The 16,128-nt window shown below is 48.7% G+C and overlaps 1 protein-coding gene across 2 annotated transcripts in view; it reads right to left on the reverse strand.

The window, feature by feature from the left end:
• Positions 1 to 10,035, reverse strand: part of RABGEF1 (RAB guanine nucleotide exchange factor 1) — a 34,121-nt gene extending 24,086 nt beyond the window's left edge. For both annotated transcript variants that reach the window (XM_084823022.1, XM_084823023.1), the window contains exon 1: positions 9,928 to 10,035. The gene's annotated coding sequence lies outside the window, so the exon portion shown is untranslated. The remainder of the gene's footprint in view (positions 1 to 9,927) is intronic.
• Positions 10,036 to 16,128: the final 6,093 nt, after the last annotated feature.

Below are 16,128 nucleotides of genomic sequence, written 5' to 3' on the forward strand. Positions count from 1 at the left end.
TGAGCCTCCATGGACAGGCCGCGGACCTGGTCTTTCAAGGGTAGCCATACCCCGTTCAACACCAGGTCAACATCCCCCAGCCTCCTCTTGTCTCCCACTAAAAGTACCTCGGTCTTGTCAGGGTTCAGCTTCAGCTTATTCCTCCCCATCCAGCCACTCACTGTCTCCAGACATTTGGACAGGGATTCTACGGCCAACCTTGGTGAAGATTTGAATGAGAGGTAGAGCTGCGTGTCATCCGCATATTGATGACACTGCACCCCAAACCTCCTGATGATAGCCCCCAGCGGCTTCACATAGATGTTAAATAGCATCGGGGAGAGGATGGAACCCTGTGGCACACCACAAGTAAGTGGCCACGGGTCCGAAACCTCCTCTCCCAGTGCTACCCTCTGGTACCTGCCGGAGAGGAAGGACCGGAACCACCGCAATACACTGTCTCCAATGCCCAACCCCTCCAGGCGGTCCAGGAGGATACCGTGGTCAACGGTATCAAAAGCCGCTGAGAGGTCGAGGAGAACAAGGAAGGAGCATTCACCCCTATCCAGAGCCCTCCTCATATCATCCACCAAGGCGACCAAGGCCGTTTCTGTCCCATGCCTGAAGCCCAACTGAAATGGGTCTAGATAATCAGTTTCTTCCAAGTGTGCCTTCAACTGTACCGCCACCACCCGCTCAATCACCTTGCCCAAAAATGGCAGATTTGAGACTGGGAGAAAGTTGTTCAGAACTTGAGGATCCAAGGAAGGCTTCTTTAAGAGCGGTCTTATCACTGCCTCCTTGAGGGCTGATGGCATCACTCCCTCCTCAAGGGAGGCATTCACCACCGCCTTGATCCCCTCACCCAGTCTCTCTCTGCAGCTCATAATGAGCCAAGATGGGCAAGGATCAAGTAAGCAGGTGGTCAGCCTTACAGATGAAAGCACCTTGTCCACTTCATCAGGAGGAAGAAGCTGGAACCGATCCCACAAAACCGGTTTGCCACAGGCCGCCTCTTGCTCACTAACTGTATCCACAGTGTGCAGAGTAACACACCTAATCTGATCAATTTTATCTGCAAAGTGCCTTGCCAAAGCCTCACAGGAGGCCTTAGAATGCTCCAGTGGTTCCGGAGCCACAGGACCGACCAGGCTCCGGACCACTTGGAACAGCCTCCTGGGACAGCACTCTGCAGACGCGATGGAGGCAGCATAATATTCCTTTTTTGCTGCCTTCACTGCCACGTGATAGGCTGAAGATACAGCTCTAGCCCGTGTCTGATCATCTTTGGAGCGAGACTTCCGCCACCGGCGCTCTAGCCGTCTCACCTCCTGTTTCAGAGCTCGTAACCGCAGATTGAACCATGGTGCAGTCCGAGCCCTGTTCAGGGGGAGAGGGCGTTTCGGAGCCACCCGATCTAATGCCCCAGTGATTGCGGCATTCCAGCCACCCACCAGGGTCTCCACCGAGTGGCCGTTGGCATGCCCCAGAGAATCCCCAAGCGCGTTCAGGAATCCATTTGGATCCATAAGATGCCTGGGGTGGACCATTTTAATGGGTCCTCCACTCCTGCGGAGGGGTTGTGGAACCGAGAAGTCCAACATCACCAGACAGTGATCTGACCATGACAAGGGGGTGGTGGATATACCCCCGACTTCCAGATCACTCCCCGCTTCTCCAGAAACAAACACAAGGTCTAGTGCATGACCGGCTACATGGGTGGGCCCAGTTAGAATATGGTGCAGCTCCCAGGAGGCCATGGTCTCCATGAAGTCCCGAGGTGCTCCTGTGAGGATGGCCTCCGAATGTACGTTGAAGTCCCCCAACACCAGTAAGTTAGGGGACTGTACACGCACATCAGAGACCACCTCAAGCACCTCGGCCAGGGAGTCAGTCGTGCAGCGGGGTGGACGGTACACGAGCAGAATCCCCAGACTGCCCTTCGGGCCCAACCTCCAGTACATGCACTCAGCAACCTTGGTCTCCCGGAGAGAGGGTCTGGTGAAGACCAAGGACTCTCGGTAGATAACAGTTTGTCCAGCATAACACGCTCTTGACACAGTTAACCCTGGTACAAAATTGATCCCTTCTCAAAGAAAATTAAATTGAGATGTAAAAAGGAAACTGGGTTTGCTGCTACAAGCAGCTAACCAGTACACTGTCTGGAGGGTTACTTCTTTTTCAGCAAAGTCTGCTAAACGTAGGGAAATACATGTAGATTCCATTGCTGTGAGTTGTCTGGGAGATTTGAAAATATGAAAAATGCATTCTTACATAAATGTCTACTGTCATGTCTTCTATATATAAAGCTTGTTATTTTAAGAATATATTTTTAATTTTGATAATTTTAACTATTCATTGTAATTAATGATTACTGTATTTTATGCAGGTTTCTGTGAGTTTGGTACCTGATTTTGTGCTGCTATGGTCTAGGGACTAATGCAATAAATGTTATCCATTCATTCATCCAAGGGATCCCAATCTGGTACAAAACTTAGCAGAGCTGGCACTCATTCATTCCATTTTCATTTATTACATTTCTATCCCGCTTTTTTTCATCCTTAAGGAACCCAAGGTGGCGTACATAGTCCTCCTCCTCCTCCATTTTATCCTCACAACAACAACCCTGTGAGGTGGGTTGGGCTGAGAGTCTGTGACTGGCCCAAAGTCACCCAGTGAGCTTCCATGGCCGAGTGGGGACTAGAACCCGGATCTCCCAACTCCCAGTCCAACACGCTAGCCACTACACCACACTGGGTCTCACACTCACTCAGCAATGGCAGGGAAAAGGGGCTCTTGCCACCATTAAGATGTAATTGTAGAATGACAGTGTCCACAGAGCATCACTGACTGACAAACTGTCAGTTCAGTGCCAGAAGCTCAGGTGTGCATCACTCTAGGGAAGGCTTCCTCAACCTGGTGCCCTCCAGAGGTGTTGGACTACAACTCCCAGCATCCCCCAGCCAGCAGAATGATGCTCTGTGTTCACTGGCAGAAAATACACAGAACACAAGACGATCCTTTAATTCCAGAATTGCCTCCATCCAGAGGGCAGAAAGATCACTCACTCCTAGACTCATAAATACAGCCAGTCACACACACACACACACCACCCCTGGGAGATGAGCAGCCCTGATGTCTTTTTCACTTAGGAAAATCTGAGTTCACACCAGTTCCACTGCAGAATAATGGCTGTCTCTCAAAACAGAGCTGAGGTCAGCTGGGAGGGCCTTTACGCAGAAAGCTCCAGACAGCACACAGAAAAAGCAACATAAGACATTGCGGTGGCCATTAATTTAATCGGCAGAAGCAAGGAGAGGGAACGGATGCTGTTAAGATTTAGAATGCAACGTAGACGCCTCCACGCAACTGACCCAAAATGCACTGCAAGGGCTGGATAACCAAATGGTGCCCCACCCAGTGGCTGGTCAGCAGTGGCTGACCCAAAATGCACTGCAAGGACAGGTTGTCACTCCTCCAATAATCAAGATAAACAGGCCAGCAAGGAGGGGCCGGGTGTGGCAGGAGGCTCTTGTAAATGAACCCTGCACCACACTGTGCTAGCTTAAGAGGCTTCTGCCACAGGCAAGGGAAGCGGCCCTTTCACACAGAGGTTCAAGCAGGCAGATGGATGAAACGCACACAGTGGTTTTTAGAAACGTGTGTCAGTCCAATAGAAAAAAATCCAAAAGCACCATCCAGCTAACATTAGGGTGAAGTAAGTGGTCAAGCTTTCAGGCTCCCCAGAACTCTTCTTCAGGCTGGGGTTTGTTGTTGTTGTCTTACCATGAAAAAGAGGGGGTAAACAGAAAAGAATAGCAGCGTGAAACATGGAAAGCCCCCAAGCAGACTGCAAGAGGGCGCAGCATCGTACAGGCTTCCCCAACCTGGTGCCCTAAAGATGGGAGGGGCTGCAACTCCTATCACCCCCAGCTGACATCAGGGTGGCCATGCTGGCTGAAGATGCTAGGGTGATAAAGCGATCTCGTTCCACCTACAGCTACGGGACAGAGAAGCGATGCGATCCACATTTCCCCTGCCAAAATATCAAGGCCAGCGACTGCTCGGATTTGTCTCCAGCACTAGGCAAGCAAGAGACACGGATGCTCTGCAAGGCAGGAAACAGAAGGAAAGACAGACATGCTAGCCCTTGTGTTAGCCAAGCTGGAGAAACTACCTGGTGCAGGCCCTAAAATTAGGGATGGAGCAAAGCACCCCTCACCTTTCTCTAACTGGAAGATTGAAAGCCAACCAGGCAGCCCCGGCCGGCCCGTTTGCAGCGAGGGAGTCTCCCAGGGCCGAGCCAATGTTTGCCTCTGATGAGTCACGGGTTTCCACACACAGAGGCACTCAAGAATGTCTCTGGCATTCAAGACGTCTCCGCTCCCAATAAAGGAAGCAGAAAGGCCTGGGATGACTTCATCACCAGCATTTTCCATGAGTCCTCCACAAAATCCAGGAAGTGACTGGACAGGAGCCTCAGCTCAAAGGAGAATAGTTTGCCCTTCACCGATTTAATCCAGAAAGGTGCTCGCAGAGAGGCTGATGACCCAACCTCCAGGAGGCATTTTGAAAGGAAGCCCAAGCCAGAGTTCTTCAGAGGACCATGGGGAGGATTTGGGCTCCTTGCAAGTCAGATGGCAGCCAGGGCTAGGAAGACATACAGGGTGACCGCACACTGGCCAGGGACTTGCTTTAAAGGTTCCTGAGGGGTGGCCATGTCAGACTGTTGCTGCACAAAGAGAAAGAGCCTTGCAGCACCTCAGAACATAGCCCACAAAAGCTTATGGGGCAAGAACTCTTTGCCTTTAAGCTGCCACAGGAATCTATTTTATAGGAGAGGACAAGAGCCAGGGGGTACAAACAAAGTAGATTCCCAGAAAGTCCTATTGCCACAGTCACCAATCCAATTCTCTCCTCTTAAACTTGGCAATGCAGGGGTCAGGGTGACAGAATGGGTACTCAACAAGGGGCTGGATTTGGCCCTTGGCCTCCTGTTTCTGATCACAAATATAGTAGATAGGGCATTCCACTTGGATCAGAAAGACCAGGGTATTTATTTGTTTGCTTAAAACATTTGTATCCCGCCCTACATCATTAAGATCTCAGGGCAGCATACTGGGTATAATACCTCCACTCAACAGGATGCAACCTGCAAGACTCTTGGGACCTAAGTGAACAGCTGTCATTCAACTCCAGGGGAATATGCGCCTCATTTACTTTAGCTACTCAAGGTAGGCTGCCTAGGACCCCAACCTCACTACTCAGACTTGGCTTTCTCAACCACCCGGCACCACTCAACTAGTGTTTCTACCTGGGTGGATCGCATCAAGAAAACCACACTGGGAGCCCGTGCAGTGTAGCAGAAGAGGATTTGACTAGGAAGACCCAAGCTTAATCCCCTGCTCAGCCCAGAAGTGCTCTGGGTGGCCTTGGTCAAATCCCTGTCTCAGCCTAACCTACCTCGCAGGGCAGTTGTTATGACAGAAGGGGACAGACACCTGTATACACTGCCCTGAATTCCTTGGAGTTACACTTTAAGATGGAAAAGATACCACATTAATTGCCTGGATAATTTTCATGAACAAAACCTACCACACTTTAGATATCACGATGGGAGGGGAAAGAGAAAAAGAAACCAATCTGTAACGGTTTCATTTTCATTCTGTCTTGTAATAACACACCAACATTAATATAGATTCAGAACACAGACCATCCAAATCTCCGAACCTGCTCTCCCCCACGAATGTTTGCTCTCACCTTCTGCTCCCAGTTAAAGCTTTAAGCTGATTAGTCTACAGAATAAACTGATTAATGGTTGCATGCAGGTCTGAGTGAGGGTAGCAGTTAGAGATGTAACATTTCTGGAAATTTTCAGGCTATGGAAGAAACACAGGTTTTTTTCAGGGGGTTTCGAAAAAATTGGAAATTTTGGAAAAATTGAAAAATAAGCAATACTTTTTCTAGAGATCTTTACAGATCTAAATTCACTTTGTTGCTTTAAGACACCCTTCCCCAACCGCATGCCCTCCGGATATTTTGGACTTCAGCTCCCATCAGCCTCAGGCAGCATGACCAATGGTCAGGTATGCTGGGCACTCTAGTCCAAAACATCTGGAGGGCACCAGGTTGGGGAGGACTGCTTTAGGAATATAAAGCAGCCTTTCTGTTCCTAAAGTTATTTTATGTATGACTTGGTTTGCTCATAAAATTATCATTATATTTTAAAACTTGTAAAAGTAAATTCCATTAGTAAATTTGTAATTATTGTCTGAATAGATTGGAACTACATTAAATGACTGCTACAGCATTAGAAACACAGGACTCTATAGAACAAAACCCAAGCTGTCAAGAATGCACAATGGTGATTCTACTCACATGTTGGGAAACTGAGCACAGATGTCTATCAGTAAAATATTCTTTAGATCAATAATTTTAATAAGGAATGAAAGAACTAACTATGATGGGAATCTTAGAGAGAGGATTAAAAAATATTTTTCCCCACGGCTTCATTGTTTCCAGACAGTTTATATCTGTTTTTCTACAGAAATGTTCTTATTATATAGTTTTTAGAAAATATTTTGGGGCGAGTAAAGGTTGGGTAACAAAATATAAATACTTCATCTTAAATTCTAAGAGAAATGTCATAATCCAAAGCTGTTCAGTTTTTCAGAAAATGACAAAAACAGTCGTCAGAAAAAAAAGTTTTTTCCAGGGGTTTTCCAGACCTTCACATCTCTAGTAGGGGTCCAGATAGGGCTGCCTGGGGGCTCATACTGCTGCAGCATCACAGAGTGAGGAAGAAAAGCTGCTGGAGGTCCCCACCAGTTTTAGAAGTACAACTGGCATTTCCATTCCGAAATCAAAGCCTACCTGGGGCACGCAGAACGCCTAGGTGGGATGCCAGTCCCAAAGGATCATCCTCCAGAGGGTGAGATCACTGCAGAGACTCTCCAAAACTGCACACACTCAGCGTGCAAAAGGCACCGGGCTCAATCCCCTGGTATAATCTCCAGTTAAGGGTAAAAATCCAGGCAGCTACCGGATACAAAGTCACGCCACTGGTCTGCACAGCGCAGCACTGTCTAAATCAGGCTTCCCCAAACAGGTGCCTTCCAGATGTGCTGGACTACAACTCCCACTGGCCATGCTGGGCATTGTAATCCAGTACATCCAAAGGGCACCAGGTTAGGGCGGGCTGGTCTGCACCGAGTGGCAGCAGTTACCTGGGTTTCGGACAGCAGCCTTTCCCAGTCCTGCCTGGAAATGCCAATGACTGAACCTGAAACCTCTTCGACAAAGTCTAGCACTGAGCTGCAGCCCCTACTCTCAGCAGCAGGGAGGGGAGAGGCTCCTTTCCACACGAGACCCTAGAGATTCACCACCAGTCAGAGGAGACAATATTGGGCGCCATGACCAAGTGTCTGACTCAAGGTAAGACAGCTTCATATGCTCCCCTTACATACTTCAGGGTGTGCATAAGCATGTCAATTTTAAAGTCTTCCTGTGGGACAGAAGCATATCCAGCCCCTTGCATGCAGCTCTACATTAAACATGGACACATGTAAACCCAGAAAGAGTCAGTGTGGTGTAGTGGCTAGAGTACTGGACTGGGAGCCAGGAGATCCGGGTTCTAGTCCCCACTCAGCCATGGAAGCTCACTGGGTGACTTTGGGCCAGTCACAGACTCTCAGCCCAACCTACCTCACAGGGTTGTTGTTGTGAGGATAAAATGGAGAGGAGGAGGAGGAGGATAATGTAAGCTGCCTTGGGTTCCTTGCAAGAGGAAAAAAGGCGGGATATAAATGCAATAAATAAATAAATAAATTTACACACCACCACTCTGCCTCCCTTGAGATGGTGAGCTTTCGAGACAGGGCTCCATTCAGTCAAGCTGTTCACTGTCACAAGACTTTAAGGTTGGCCAAAGCTAACTTTCTACAGAAAGAGAGTGTGGCGTACGCATCGACAGAGCATGGGATTTGCAGACCCACGTTCAAATTCCTGTTCAGCTACAAAGATGACTTTGGGGGAAGGACAGCTACACTTTCAGCCTAACCTACCGACCCACCAAGGTTGTTCTGAGTACATAAATATACCTAAAAAGGACCACTTCTCTTTGAATAAGTCAGCATGTTCTCTAAGATCATTAAGGGTGCAATCCTATGCATGTTTAGATGGAAAGAAGTCCTACAATTCCCAGCATTCCCTAGCCAGCATTAATAGCTTCAGACTGCTGGGAGTTGTAGGCCTTTTTTCTGTCTAAATATGCATACAATTGCACCCTTAATGAAGCTACTGCCTTATGAGTGTAGGGAAGAGGGCAACATGCTAGTGAGGGGTATTCTCAGGAGGTCCATACAGGATGTGGAACTCCCTGCCAGGGGAAGTAAGGTTGGCTCGCTCTTTGCTGGTGTTCTGCCATCACTTAAGAACTTTTTCATGTCAGCAAGTCAATTTCCCTGCTGCTTCAATTATGATAGATTTTTACATTCAGTCTAGCTTTCTGTTGGTTATTTGGTTTTCGATATCTTAACAACGCGCTTCCTTTTGTTGTTTTTGATGCAATTACTGACAACTTACTGCCGGTTTGTTAGTTTAACCAATGTTAGCTGTTTTGGACATTGGAGAAAAGCAGGGAATAAATGTAAGGAGGATCAAATCTAAGCAGAGTATAAATCTAAGTATTAATAAAGTAAGTGGGTGGGAAGGAGGCAGAGAAAACAAGTTACGCTACCCTGAGCTCCTATGCTAGGATACAAATATGGTGGCAGAGGCAGTAAGGCTTTATCACTCCCCCCCCCCCCCGGCATATAAAAAACAAAGGCAGCCGTGCTAGTCCATAAAAAATTAATCCCCATTTTGAGACTAGGTCTAAACTGCAGACCTCACAGTCGCAACAGCTGTCCTAATGCTTGGACTTTTCAATTCTTCCTCCATCCTGTTCCTTAAAAAAAAAAAAGCCCTCTCCTGATAAAAAGTTCTGAAAAAGTCAAAAGCATGCACATACTTTTCTGTTAGTCCTAATAAAGGTGTTGCCAAGTTGTGGGTTTGCCAGCTATTTCCCCAGCGTTGAATATCAGACTGTAGGCTCCTCCGAGTGGGACCTGCCCTCTTGCCCACCACAAAGAGCAACGAACGCTAATATTGCTGTAGGACTGCTGAACCATCATTCCTCCTAGCCCCTTGTCTTCCTCCAAGAAACCCAAGATGACATACACAAGCCTTGCCCAACCTAGCACCCTCCAGATGTGTCAGACTGCAACTCCCAGCATGCCCCAGCCAGCCAACACATCTGGAGGGCGAACACCGTCCTCCTTTCCCATTCCCGCCTCCTCCTTCTGAACTCTAGTGCTGCTACAGGAGCAGCCTTTCTCTCCCACTCCCCCAAGAAGGGATGATGGGAGTTGTAGTCCAACACATCTAGAATGCATCAGGCTGTTTCCGGGGGAGGGGGCGAGAGAGAAGAAAGGTTGTTGACACAACATTACTGCTAGCAAAAAATATTATCGACGGGACATACGTGGCACTGTATCCTTTTAAATATTTCCACTGCCCTTCGTATGTTTATCCGTGTCCAGGGTCTTTCTCACCCGCCCAGAAAACAGGGCGGATGGGAAACATAATAAATTAGTAAATGAATACATGAAACACTAATTAAAAGTGTTAATTAAGGTATTAATTAGAATAGGATCTGGGAGTCCTGGGTCATGGGAGGGGGAGGGGGAGGGGGAGGGGGAGGGGGAGGGGGAGGGCCCCCCCTCCCGCGGGCCCCCCCTCCCGCGGGCCCCCCCTCCCGCGGGCCCCCCCTCCCGCGGGCCCCCCCTCCCGCGGGCCCCCCCTCCCGCGGGCCCCCCCTCCCGCGGGCCCCCCTCCCGCGGGCCCCCCCTCCCGCGGGCCCCCCCTCCCGCGGGCCCCCCCTCCCGCGGGCCCCCCCGGCCGCCTCACCAGGGCCTCCGCCGGGCCGCCCGAGGGCCCCTGCCGCCTCGCCTTCCCGCGCCGCCGCCTCAGACGCGCCGCTTCCCCTCCGCCGCTCCGCCGGCGCCTTTCTCCTCCTCCCCCCGCCCCTCGGCGCGCTCGCGTCACTTCCGCAAAAGGGGGCGGGCGTCGCCAGAGCGCCCTCGCGCCGGCCGGGACGCAGAGCGGCAGCGCCCGGGCGCGACCTAGAGAGAGGAAAAGGGTAGAGCTGAGCCGCCCCCCGCCACTCCCGGGTCCCGCTGGACAGCCGCCTGGACGGAGCGGGGGGTGGTGAGGAGGCCCCGGCCCCGGCCGGCCCCCCACGCACGGGAGGAGGTTCCGTGGAGCCCAGCGGGGCTCGCTTCTGAGTAGGCGTGCAGGGAGTCACGGCTTGGCGTGGACTAGCCTTCCCCGAAGGGCTTGGCGCGACGCCCCTCAGTCCCCGCCAGCCTGGCCAATGGCTGGGAATGCTGGGAGTTGTAATCCAACACATCTGCGGGCTCCACGTCGGGGAAAGCTGGAGCAGGCCAGTTGAACTCGGCAGGGCGTAAAGAGCCTGCTTTCCCGCAACCTGACGCCCTCCGGTTGTTTTGGACTGCAAGTCCCACCTTCCCCAACCAGTCGCTACACTGGCTGGGGCTGATGGGCAGCGGAGTAAAAAAAAACTCTGGAGCCTCAAGGTTGGGGAAAGTTTCTTCAGGACTCGCTCAGATCCTGCTGCTTTCAATGGGCCTCCTCTAATTGGGTTGCCTAGTGCCAGGGTTTCCTGAACAGCCCCTGTAAATAAGGTAATTATCACTGTCTGTTCTTTCTGCATTTAATTTCCCCCTGCCCCAATCCCCTGCCTGCCCAGCCATGTGTTTATATATATATATATATATATATACCTGAAACACTCACTAACCCATCATGCAACTGAAGTGGACTACATAGTCCTAAGAGCTTATGCCAGCCATGTACAATCCGCCGCCTTCCGAGTGTGTTGGACTACAACTCCCATCATCCCCAAGCCAGCATGGCCACTGGGATGGCGGAAGCTGTAGTTCAACACATCTGGAGGCCGGCGACTTGGGGAAGGCTGGCTGGCATCAACTTGTTCATCCTTAAGGTGCCACAGTACTCTTTTATGGTGCCATGATAAATGTGTTGTCCTTAAGGGTGCAACCCCATGCGTGTTTACACAGAAAAAGTCCTACAACCCCATGCGTGTTTACACAGAAAAAGTCCTACAACCCCATGCGTGTTTAGACAGAAAAAGGTTTAGACAGAAAAGGTCCAAAAGCTTCTGTTTAAAAATACATAGAATTGCACCCTAAGATGCCAGCAGCAGGTGGTTTTCTTAGGTGCAAGCATATGCCACAAAAGAGTGCGCAAGCGTTCAAGTTCTCCACAGCTCTTCATCAGGCTCTTCCCTAACCTGGTGCCCTCCACAGGTTTCAGACTACAAGTTCCGTCATCCCTAACCATTGGTCATGTTCGCTGGGGCTGGTGGGAGATGCAGTCTAAAACATCTGGAGGGCACCAGCTTGGAGAAGGCTGGGCTAGAGATGGCACGTAAATTACTCATGGCCAGGCTAACTGAAGTCCCACTAATTCCAGTGGGTCCCCTCTATGACTCCATGCAGATTTGAGTAATTTTTTAAAAAATGCATTTTTCTTTATAGAGAGATGAGCGTCTTGAAATGTGTTCCTCAATGGAGACTGAGAGCCAATGGCTGATATGGAAAACTGGAACTAAGAGCAGAAGGACTGAAGCACAAGAAAGAGAAGTCTGCACGAGTGAGTTTGATGGAACTGTTCTCTAATTCGTAGTTAATACAATAGTTGTTAAGACGCTGCAGTCTCCGGTATTCATGGAACAGTAGGAGGCATCCCCCTTCATGGATCACTGCCTTGTTGTGGCGAAGGGGCTTGCGTAACTCAGCGAAGCCATAAGCCATGCCATGCAGGGCCACCCAAGATGGACAGGTCATGGCAGAGAGTTCTGACAAAATGTGGTCCACTGGAGAAGGAAATGGCAACCCACTCCAGTATTCTTGCCAAGAAAACCCCATGGAACGTATCACAAGGCTAAAAGATATGACGCCGGAAGATGAGCCCCTCAGGTCGGAAGGTGTCCAATATACTACTGGGGAAGAGCAGAGGGAATTTCCAAGTAGCGCCAGAAAGAGTGCTGTAAAGAACAATATTGTTTAGGAACCTGGAATGTCAGATCAATGAATCAAGGTAAGCTGGAGGTGGTCAAACATGAGATGGCAAGATTGAACATCGACATCTTGGAAATCAGCGAACTAAAATGGACAGGCATGGGCGAATTTAATTCAGGTGACCATCATATCTACTGCTGTGGGCAAGAATCCCTTAGAAGAAATGGAGTAGCACTCATAGTCAACAAAAGGGTGGGAAAAGCAGTACTGGAGTGCAATCTCAAAAACAATAGAATGATCTCAGTACGAATCCAAGGCAAACCATTCCAACATCACAGTAATTCAAGTCTATGCCCCAACCACTGAGGCCGAAGAAGCTGAGGTTGATCGGTTCTATGAAGACCTACAACACCTTCTAGAACTAACACCAAAAAAAGATGTCCTCTTCATCACAGGGGATTGGAATGCTAAAGGAGGAAGTCCAGAAATCACCGGGATAACAGGCAAGCATGGCCTTGGTGTACAAAATGAAGCAAGACAAAGGCTAATCGAGTTTTGCCAAGAGAACACACTGATCATAGCAAACACTCCTTTCCAACAGCACAAGAGGCTACACATGGACATCACCAGATGGTCAATATCAAAATCAGATTATGTCCTTTGCAGCCAAAGATGGAGAAGCTCTATACAGTGAGTAAAAACAAGACCTGGAGCTGACTGTGGCTCAGATCATGAGCTGCTTCTTGCAAAATTTCAGCTTAAATTGAGGAACGTAGGGAAAACCACTAAACCATTCAGGTATGACCTAAATCATATCCCTTATGAATATACAGTGGAGGTGAGGAACAGATTTCAGGGATTAGACCTGATAGACAGAGTGCCTGAGGAACTATGGACGGAGGTCCGTAACATTGTTCAGGAGGCAGCAACTCAATCCATCCCAAAGAAAAAGAAATGCAAGAAAGCAAAGTGGCTGTCTGATGAGGCTTTACAAGTAGCTGAGGAAAGAAGGGAAGTGAAAAGCAAGGGAGAAAGGGGAAGATATACCCAACTGAATGCAGATTTCCAGAGAAGAGCAAGGACAGACAAGAAGGCCTTCTTAAATGAACAATGCAAAGAAATCAAGGAAAACAATAGAATGGGAAAGATTAGCGATCTCTTCAAGAAAATCAGAGATATCAAGGGAACGTTTTGTGCAAAGACGGGCATGATAAAGGACAAAGAAGGCAGGGACCTAACAGAAGCAGATGAGATTAAGAAGAGGTGGAAAGAATACACAGAAGAACTGTACAGGAAAGACCCTAATGTCCCTGATAGCCATGATAGTGCGGTCACTGAACTTGAGCCGGACATCCTACAGAGTGAAGTCAAGTGGGCCTTAGGAAGCATTACTAACAACAAAGCTAGCGGAGATGACAGTATTCCAGATGAGCTATTTAAGATCCTAAAAGATGATGCTGTTAAAGTGCTGCACTCAATATGCCAACAAATTTGGAACACTCAGCAGTGGCCACAAGACTGGAAAAGGTCAGTTTACATCCCAATTCCAAAGAAGGGCAACGCCAAAGAGTGTTCAAACTACCATACAATTGCGCTCATTTCACATGCCAGCAAGGTGATGCTCAAAATCCTACAAGCAAGGCTTCAGCAGCATGTGAACCGAGAACTACCGGAAGTACCAGCCGGGTTTCGAAGAGGCAGAGGAACTAGAGATCAAATCGCCAACATTCGCTGGATGATGGAGAAAGCAAGAGAATTCCAGAAAAATGTCTATTTCTGCTTCATTGACTACGCTAAAGCCTTTGATGGTGTGGATCACAACAAACTCTGGCAAATTCTTTAAAAGATGGGAGTAGCAGACCACCTTACCTGTCTCCTGAGAAACCTGTACAAGGGTCAAGAAGCAACAGTAAGAACCAGACATGGAACAACCGATTGGTTCAAAATTGGGAAAGGAGTACGACAAGGCTGCATATTGTCGCCCTGCTTATTTAACTTATATGCAGAGTACATCATGGGAAATGCCGGGTTGGAGGAATCACAGGTCGGAATTAAGATTGCCGGGAGAAGTATCAACAAGCTCAGATACGCAGATGATACCACTCTAATGGCAGAAAGCGAAGAGGATCTCAAGAGCCTCTTGTTGAGGGTGAAAGTGGAGAGTGCAAAAGCTGGTTTGAAACTCAACATTAAAAAAACTAAGATTATGGCATCTGGCCCCATCACTTCCTGGCATATAGAAGGGGAAGAAATGGAAGCAGTGACAGATTTTGTTTTCTTGGGCTCCAAGATCACCACAGACGGTGACTGTAGCCATGAAATTCAAAGACGCTTGCTCCTTGGGAGGAAAGCTATGGGAAACCTAGACAGCATAGTAAGAAAGAAGCAGAGACATCACCTTGCCGACAATGGTTCGTATAATCAGAGCTACGGTTTTCCCAGTAGCAATGTATGGCTGTGAGAGCTGGACTATATGGAAGGCTGAGCGCCGAAGAATCGATGCTTTCGAACTGTGGTGCTGGAGAAGACTCTTACGAGTCCCCTGGACTGCAAGGAGGTCCAATCAGTCCATTCTAAAGGAAATCAACCCTGACTGCTCATTGGAAGGACAGATATTGAAGCTGAAGCTCAAATATTTTGGCCACCTAATGCGAAAAGTCACTGGAAAAGACCCTGATGCTGGGAAGGATTGAAGGCAAAAGGAGAAGGGGACAGCAGAGGATGAGATGGCTAGACAGCATCACCGATGCAATGAATATGGACTTGAGCATGCTCCGGGAGAGAGCACAGGACAGGAAGGCCTGGCGTGCTATGGTCCACGGGGTCACGAAGAGTCGGACACGACTGAACGACTGAACAACAAGAGGAGGCATCAGTTATTCCATGCACTGCCCTGTGAACCTATGTTGAAATGCAGTTTTATTATTTTGTATTAACAAACGTTTATTTTAAAGAGCCATGCCCCGCCGCTGCAAAATTTAAAAAGGGAAACCCCTGCAAAGCCAAATAATACTTTACAAGAAATACATTATAAAAGCCACAGTAATTTACAGGAGCAGCCATAAAAATATTAACGCAATATCATTTTCCTGTCTCTATGAGCCGTAGCATAATAATGCAAAATATTTGGAGCCACTTTTATAAAATATACTGTAGTCCTGTTTCTTTCTCTCTGCCTCGTCCTCACTGCTTTTAAATTGGAAACCTGCAGTGTCAGTCTTGTTTCTTTACTCTTGGAGGTTTGAAGCCTTCTGCAGGAATTGGAGCGATAGAAGGGCGGGGCTGTCCTTGGCCACGCCCATCCCATGCAGATTGGCAGGAGAGAATTCTGCCCTAAGTCATGTTTCACTTAATTTCCTTATTAAAAATGAAATGGATGCAGGAACTCCCTGGAAGGGAACCCAACACTAGATGGTTGTTGGACTGCCAGCAGAGCCAAGGGTGAGGGATGATGGGAATTGCAGTCCAACATCCACACATTCCCTGTCCCTGCCCTATAATGTAGAGAGCCTGGCTGTACACTCTGTATAAGCACAGAGGCATCCTTCTTCTGGAAGGGAAATGGAATTGTTATTGTTTTGTTTCTGATTCCCATTCAACCAATACATCAAATATGGCATTATGAAGCTTGTGGAGACAGACAAGGAGGGAAACGCCCCCTAAACATGCTCAGAAGGATTCTGCTCTATTATTCATTCATGTCTTCTCGAGGGCTGAATCCCTGTCCTGAAGCTGGGTGCTGGGACTAAAGTCTAACCCCAAATCACACTGATAAGGAAAGCCTGCTCTCTTGGACTCCAGATGCGTGGAAACGACGTGCGCTTAACACCGTGCCAAAGGAAAGGCCATCTGCAGTCGCTCAGGGGCACTTAATTATTGCTACACAGACTGTAATTCCCTGGCATTCAATACAGCTCCCAGGGAAGCATGGTTTAGGTAAGGCCCTGTTTCCTGCCACAAGGGCAGGGCGGCTCAACCAGAACTCTAGTTATTCCCATAACTGAGGACAGTGGCATGTCCCAGGCCACACAACTTGTCCATAGCT

The sequence above is a fragment of the Heloderma suspectum genome, chromosome 16, assembly GCF_057233095.1.
Source record: "Heloderma suspectum isolate Gila_16-S chromosome 16, 16-S_ref, whole genome shotgun sequence".
Taxonomy (NCBI): Eukaryota; Metazoa; Chordata; class Lepidosauria; order Squamata; family Helodermatidae; genus Heloderma; species Heloderma suspectum.